The 7596-nt window shown below is 41.3% G+C and overlaps 1 long non-coding RNA gene across 1 annotated transcript in view; it reads right to left on the bottom strand.

The window, feature by feature from the left end:
* Positions 1-303: 303 nt before the first annotated feature.
* Positions 304-7596, bottom strand: part of LOC132380449 (uncharacterized) — a 224436-nt gene continuing 217143 nt past the window's right edge. The window contains exon 3 of the long non-coding RNA XR_009507772.1: positions 304-1258. This is a non-coding gene — a long non-coding RNA (uncharacterized LOC132380449). The remainder of the gene's footprint in view (positions 1259-7596) is intronic.

Raw genomic sequence — 7596 nt, 5'->3', positions numbered from 1 at the left:
TTGCTAGAGTTGCTTGGATTACTAGTCTGGCACCGTGTACCCTAATGCTACGGAGTGTGACCCCTGGAATCAAGTAGAGGACCTCTTGTGTGTGTCCAACATGGATCTGACGCAGTGGTTCCCAAAATCTTTGGATTATCACCCCCTTGGCTCCGAGACCACAACCTCAGCGCCCATCCTCCCCTCCTACCCAGAATGTAAAAACTATAAAGTATTTTGACTTATGATGTGTTGTGAAAGAAAATAGGACTCAGATCCGAAGCAGTGCCAAATAATTGCAAAAATTATTCATTTCTATTTGAAGCTACGAATAAAATTATTTATCCATTGAATTACAGTAAAAACAGTTTTCACCAACTCAAGAACATAAGAAATAGGGGCAGGAGTCGGCCATCTGGCCTGTCGAGCCTGCTCCGCCATTCAATAAGATCATGGCTGATCTGACCATGGACTCATCTCCACCTACCTGCCTTTTCCCCACAACCCTTAATTCCCTAACAATCTGGACACATTAGTAGTCCAGCTATTCACTACTTCATTGCTTTTCCACCTTTCAATGAGATGGATGGACTTGGTGCAGTGATGTCAGCTTCTCAATGTCACTCAGACAGAGGCTCAGAACCCCACGTTCAGTAACTTGCAGTTTGCTTCATTGCTCTTAAAGAAATTCGGCGAAAACACTGAAGCCACGCTCCACTAAATATGACGTTGAAAAGGCAATAAAGAACCTTTTGACTTTTTTACCATAGTACAGGATAATGTTCAGAGATTACTTTCTGGAACCAAGTCTTGATATGATTTTCTTTTTGAATCTCAGCTTCAGTGAAAAGTCATTTTGTTGTGGGATCAGTTCTCCCTCTGTCCTTCCTGCTGATTTCTCATTACAAATGTTCTGGAATGGTTTTATTATCCAATCTGGAATTTGGATCAGGAGAAGATCTTGAAATTTCTCTAACATGTCGTTACGCAGCTCTCCCATCTGGGTACTTAAAGATGATCATCTGGTGTTCTTTCTTCCTCTTCCAACTCGGAGAGGCTCGGAAATTGGAAAAGGTCCTGATAGCCAGTGTTGCACTTAAATGGGGCGAACTTGGACAGAAACGCGGTGATGGCTCATTAGACTTCGATGAGAACCTTGCAATTGAAGATTGATTTCATTAAACTTTGCAAAAAAATTTCTGACAAATAAGCAGTGTCAGGCCCAAAACACTTGAGTCGATTACTGAATGAAACATCCCAGTCTTCAGCTGCTGGAAATCTGAAATGTAAAAGAGAAAATGTCGGAAGAATTCAGCAGGTCAGGCAATATCCATGGGAAGGAAGCAGTTTATGTCCCAGACCTGAAGTGTTACATTGTAAATTGCCTGTTCTCCATCTCCCTCTGGTGCTCCCTTCCCACCTTCTTTCTCCCAAGGCCTCACATCCCATGATCCTTCTCCTTCTCCAGCTCTGTATCACTTTTGCCAATCACCCTTCCAGCTCTTAGCTTCATCCCACCCCCTCCAGTCTTCTCCTATCATTTTGCATTTCCCCCTCTCCCTCCTACTTTCAAATCTCTTAGTATCTTCCTTTTCAGTTAGTCCTGACGAAGGGTCTCGGCCCGAAACGTTGACTGTGCCTCTCCCTATAGATGCTGCCTGGCCTGCTGTGTTCCACCAGCATTTTGTGTGTGTTGCTTGGTGTTACATTGTATTTCTGCCCACGGCTGCTGCCTGGTCAGTTGAATATTTCCAGCATAATACATTAGATCAACTATATTTCCTATGGTGTGAGAGTGTAAGACCAGGGGGACACCGTTTCAGAATAGAGGGATGTCAGAATAGAGCACTGCTTAGAATAGAGAGGAGGGACTCCTTTAGCTAGACGGTGGAGAATCTGTGGAATTTATTGCCACAGGTGGCTGTGGAGGCCAGGTCTTTGGGTATATTTAAGGCAGACGTTGATAAATTCTTGATTATTCAGTGCATAAAAGGTTATGAGCAGAAGGAAGGAGATTGGGGCTGAGAGGGAAACAGATCAGCCATGACGAAATAAGGGGAGCAGACTCGATGGGCCAAATGGCCTAATTCTGTTCCTATATCTCATGCTCTTTTTCAAAGAGTTTTATCACAGTTTCAAAAAGTGGATAAAAGTGTCTCAAGCAGCTTTTTGGGGGCCAGCTGACTTCCATGTGTAACAGCAAGCATTCAAACTGTCCGTCATTCCCAGTAAACGTCGTAAGAACCCCTTAAACCATCGCTGTTTCGTTGTGAAGCGCTGCCAAACATGTTTGGAAGTGCTTTCCGTTTCTGAAAATTTACAACTGAAACTTTACAACTCCTCCCTCGGAGTGTCGGACACCCTGAGCCAATAGGCTGGTGACTGAATAATGACTGAATAAGCCTGGACTTATTTCCACTTGGAATAATTTACTTATTATTATTTAATTATTTATGGTTTTATATTGCAATTTATTTCTACACTATTCTTGGTTGGTGCGACTGTAACGAAACCCAATTTCCCTCGGGATCAATAAAGCATGTCTGTCTGTCTGTCTTAAACCATTGCTGTTTTGTTGTGAAGTGCTGCCAACCATGTTTCGAAGTGCTTTCCATTTCTGAAAATCTTTGCAAAATGACTGAGAATAAGCCACACTCTTACTTGCTTTGTCAGAGTGTATTCTCTTCTTATGCTCAAGGAGCCTGGATAGTTTCAGTGCCTGATTTGAAAACACTTTTCCCACAACAGATACATTGGCTGCTGTTGCTATAACTCCATATTTCAGATACTCTATGCTTCCTTTTCATCATTATTGATTAATGAGTAGATGCAATCGCCTGTTGTTTAAGTCCAACCTCAAACTTCGCAATCAATAAAGGTTAAGTTATGATATTTTTATAGCTCAGGCATAAACCTGACTCTGTAGCTGAAGGTACATCAGGAGGGGCAGCGATATCTCAGTTGGGCAGTGGTCCAGGGAAATGCAGTCAACATCATATGAAAGGGACAATTTTGAACTTTATCCCATTGAACACCACACCCTAATTCTCAGGATTTGTGCCACTGAATGTTCAGAGCATGGGAATCATACTAGCAAACACCATACCGCAGTAATGAACGGCAATGCGCGGGCCAGGCTCGGAAATAACACAATTTCTTTCGGTCCAGGTTTCTCAAGATATGCCAAACACCAAAGTGTCACGTTGCTTTTTAACAAATATAATGCTCTTCGAGCAAAGTCTAAGAGAATGGCAGGTAAGCAAGAGATGAGATGATTATGTGATGATTGTAGCAACTATGAGGCATTGCAGATCACATTACTTCTAAGCAGTAATTAATTTCTTAAATTTAAGCATGCAACCCCTCAGTTGCATCCTTTGCTACTGAGAACTCCCCAGCGCTCTTGTTATCCTTATTGCCACCCCCCCCAGAAACTCCCACTGACCTCAAGGGGGCGATATTGCTCACTTTGGGAACCACTAATCTAATCCAGTTCCTCTACTCACATTCAGACATTGAAGAGCACTGAAGGGACTGGGACTGTGAAATTACCATTAGATTTGTTGGAAAAACTTATTTTACCCGAACGCATTTTTGATCTGATGTGCACGGCCCATTTGTTAAACAAACGTGAGAAAATCTGCTGGTGCTGGAGATCTTAAGCACCACGCTCAAAATGCTGGAGGAACTCAGCAGGCCAGGCAGCATCTAAGGAAAAGAGGAAACAGTCGATGTTTTGGGCCGAGATTCTTCTTCAGGACTGGAAAGGAAGGGGAAAAGCCAGAGTAAGAAGGTGGGGGGGGGAGGGGAGGAAGAATGCTAGGTGATAGGTGAAACTGGGAGTGGGGAGAGGGTGAAGTAAAGAGCTGGGAAGTTGATTCATGATAGAGGTAAAGGGCCAGAGAAGGGGGAACCTGATAGGAGAGGTCAGAAGACCATGGAAGAAAGGGAAGGAGTACCAGAGGGAGGTGATGGGCAGGGAAGGAGTTAAGGTGAGTGAAGGAAACTGGAATGGGGAATGGTGAAGGAGAGGAGGGGAGGCAATTACCAGAAGTCCATTTGCTCCTACTTTCTTTATCTATTGGGTTATGATCTAACATTTTTGCACCCTGTTAGATTCCCTTTCTAACTCCTCAACTTTGATTCTTGGTCGCTGTAGGGTTTTGCAAATCGATAAAAGAGACTTTCAGATTCCCTCTGCTTGCAACTGGTACTCTGCAAGAGTGGCTTACTTAAAAACTGAATTATTTTAGGCAGGCATTCAGTTGTAAAGATTATTTTCCAAAGCACTGAGGCTTGGGCTGGACAATGGTATGTTGATGTGATTTGTTAAGCCTTGTTGTCTCGGTGTGTGTCTACTTCCAGGAAAATTGAATTTCAACCTCCTGATATTGACCTTGAAATGGAGTCAAAATTGTACACGTTCGTGAATGTGGTTCTTTCAGTAATGTAGAGGCTCTGGCTCATACAACATTGCATGTAGCAGTCTGGATGATGAGAATCCCTAAGGGTACTAGGCAAGGTTAAGCAATCTTTATTAATCACATCTCCACATCTTCAGCTGGAAGTGTACTTGATAAGAAACAAAACGAACACAGGCCTTCCAAACCCGACCTGCCCAATATCTAAAGGACTGAGCTGAGCCAAAAGCATTCAGTGCTTAGCTGTTTTGACATTAACGGTCTCCAAGGAAATCTGCTCTGACCAGGTAGACCTGCAGAACTATGTCGTGCTTTTGTACTGGCCCTAATTCAACCCATTAATTAAAAATGATTAATTAGTATTGAAAGGCCTAGATAGAGTGGATGTGGAGCAGACGCTTCCAATAGTGGGTGAGTCTAGGACCAGAGGGCACAGCCTCAGAACAGAAGGCCGACTCTTGAGAGTCATAGAGTTAAAGACCTCTGCTGCACAGAAACAGGCCCCTTGGCCCATGTAATCTGTGATGAACTGTTACTGTGTCTAGATCCTTCAACCTGCATCTGGACCATATCCCTCCCATCCATGTACTTGTCCAAACTTCTCTAAAATGTTGAAATTCAATCCACATTCACTGTATCCTCTGGCAGCTCGCTCTTCACTCGCACCACCCTCTGAATGAAGAAGATCCCCTTCGGGTTGCCCCTTAAATATTTCACCTTTCACCTTTAACCTATGTCCTCTAGTTCTAGCATCAATCAACCTCAGTGAGAAAAGCTCTTGCATTTAACTATCTCTATTCCTCATATTTTGGTTATCTTGATCAAATCCCCCCTCACCCTCCTGTACTTCAGGGAGATTAGAAATGAGGAGGAATTCTTTAGCCAGAGTATGGTGAATTTGTGGAATCCATCGCTACTGACTGCTATGGAGCTATTGGGTATATTTGAAGAGGAGATTGATAAAATTCTCAGGCTTCCAGCTGGGTACAAGTATCAATTTTAACCAATGTTTTGATGACAATCTCTACAGTCTTCATCAGGGATGATGCCTGGGCATGTCTAGTCCCATCACTCATCCCTCCTGATTGGTTAGTCCTCATCCAATCAGGGTTCAGCTGTTCAACCTTGTTTTCTTTTTTTTGTAATTTATTTTTTTATTGGTTCATTATCAAACATTTCCATAAGATGTATTTCAGACATTGTCATATAATATATCACAAATCTCCACAAAGTATTTATCTGAGGGATACACTTATAGAAAGGAGTGGAAAGAAGAAACAAGCAAAAGGAAAGAACTATGTACAAGTAGGGAGTGATCTTTTTTTTTACAACAGATTCATTGATTTGTGAGAATAAAATCAGGCCTATGAGGCATTATGTAGTTAAACCATTTTTCCCAGTATGAATCAAATTGTTCCAGCTTATGGTTAACAGATGCTGTTATCTTCTCCATTTTGTAAATGTCCATTGTAATTTCCCTCCATGTATTTAAAGTTGGGTTCTCCTGTGATAACCATTTCCTTGTAAGAGTCTTTTTACCAGCCACCAACAGTATTTTCATTAAATATTTATCTCTTTTCAACCATTCTTGAGGTATATATCCAAAATATATGGTCTTACTCTCTAAGGGTATTTCACATTTAAAGATGTCTTGTAGGGCATTGTGTATCCCCCTCCAATAGTTTTTGATAATAGGGAAGTCCCAAAAAATAATAATAATTTGCATTTTGATTTCCACAATTTCTCCAGCAAACAGGGAGGTTACCATCATAATGTGATTTCTGAGAGGGTGTAATAAAATATCTTATCAAGTTTTTCCATCCAAACTCCCTCCATTTCTGTGAACTGGTACACTTCCATTGATATCTCCATATTTTCATCCATTCTTCCTCAGATATAATTATCTCTCCTTCCTTCTCCCATTTTCTTTCAATGTATGAAGTTGAATGTGTTTTAAGATTTGACAACCCCTTATACATGCTTGAAATGATTCTACTACCATTATCTGAATTATATGCTTCTCAAAAGAGCTCCATCAATCATGTATTTGCCTTGGTTACATTTTTAAGCGTCTTATTAACATATTGTCGCATCTGTAAATACCGATAAAAATCTTGTTTTTCAAATAAGTGTTTCTCTTTAAGCATTTCAAAACTGAACAGTTTTCCTTCTTTTATTATGTTGCAAAGAACAGTTATTCCTTTAGCTGTCCAGTCCTTAAATCTAGCATCCAATTTATTTGGTGTAAAATCCGAGTCATATGCACACCATTTAAGAATTGCAATATCTCCCTCTAGATTATATTCTTTTATAGTAATTTTCCATATTTTAAGTATCAATTTCACCCATGGGTTATCAATAGTATTTATGTACCTTTGCAGGTTAACAGCCAAAATTGCTTGTATGGGGATGGGAAGTACCCACTCCTCAATGTTTTTCCAACCTTGTTTTCTAATAGAAAGAGGGATAATAAATCAAATGGCAGAGCTGACTGAGGAGTTGAGTGGCCTAACTTTGCTCCTACAGTCCTGTGCAAAACTCTTAGGCATGTGTATATAGCTAGGGTGCCAAACATTTTTGCCATTTGTCCATGTGGAGCAGAAAGCAAGCTTGTAAATCTGGCGGGAACAAAGGATGCTGGGAATGGCAAGCGTGGAGTGTTGCAGGAGGAGTGTGGGACAGGTGGCAGAGAAGGAGTGCTGGGGTGGGTCTAGGGTGCAGACACACCCAACCCTGAGACACCAGGCAATGTCATTTAGTTCCAAACAATTGGTTTAATGATCATTACAGAATGTCTCTCTGGTGCTTCCCTCTCCCTCCCCTTTTCCCAACCATGATTCTCCTCTCCCTGCCCCCTTCCCGCCCTCAGTCCACAATAGAGACCCATATCGGAATCAGGCTTTATCATCACTCACATATATCATGAAATTTGTTTCTACAGTACTGTGCAAAAGTCTTAGGTACCCTAGCTACAGTATAAATACATAGACTGTACAGTAAGTTCTATTCAGCAACTTCTTACAAAACATGCATTAAATTAAAAAAATATCTTTGGTCAGCGGGGACAATTGCTTTGTAATCAAAGGGAAAACGATTTTGAATTGCAGCATTGATTAAATAATTGAGAAGGAGTATTTTTAGCTGATCTGAAGACCTTTATTTTTGCCATGGTTAAGGACAAAAGGATCATGGGAGC

The sequence above is a fragment of the Hypanus sabinus genome, chromosome 24, assembly GCF_030144855.1.
Source record: "Hypanus sabinus isolate sHypSab1 chromosome 24, sHypSab1.hap1, whole genome shotgun sequence".
Lineage (NCBI taxonomy): Eukaryota > Metazoa > Chordata > Chondrichthyes > Myliobatiformes > Dasyatidae > Hypanus > Hypanus sabinus.
Note: the sequence above shows the minus strand (reverse complement) of the source record. Positions and strands in the feature narration are given on the sequence as shown.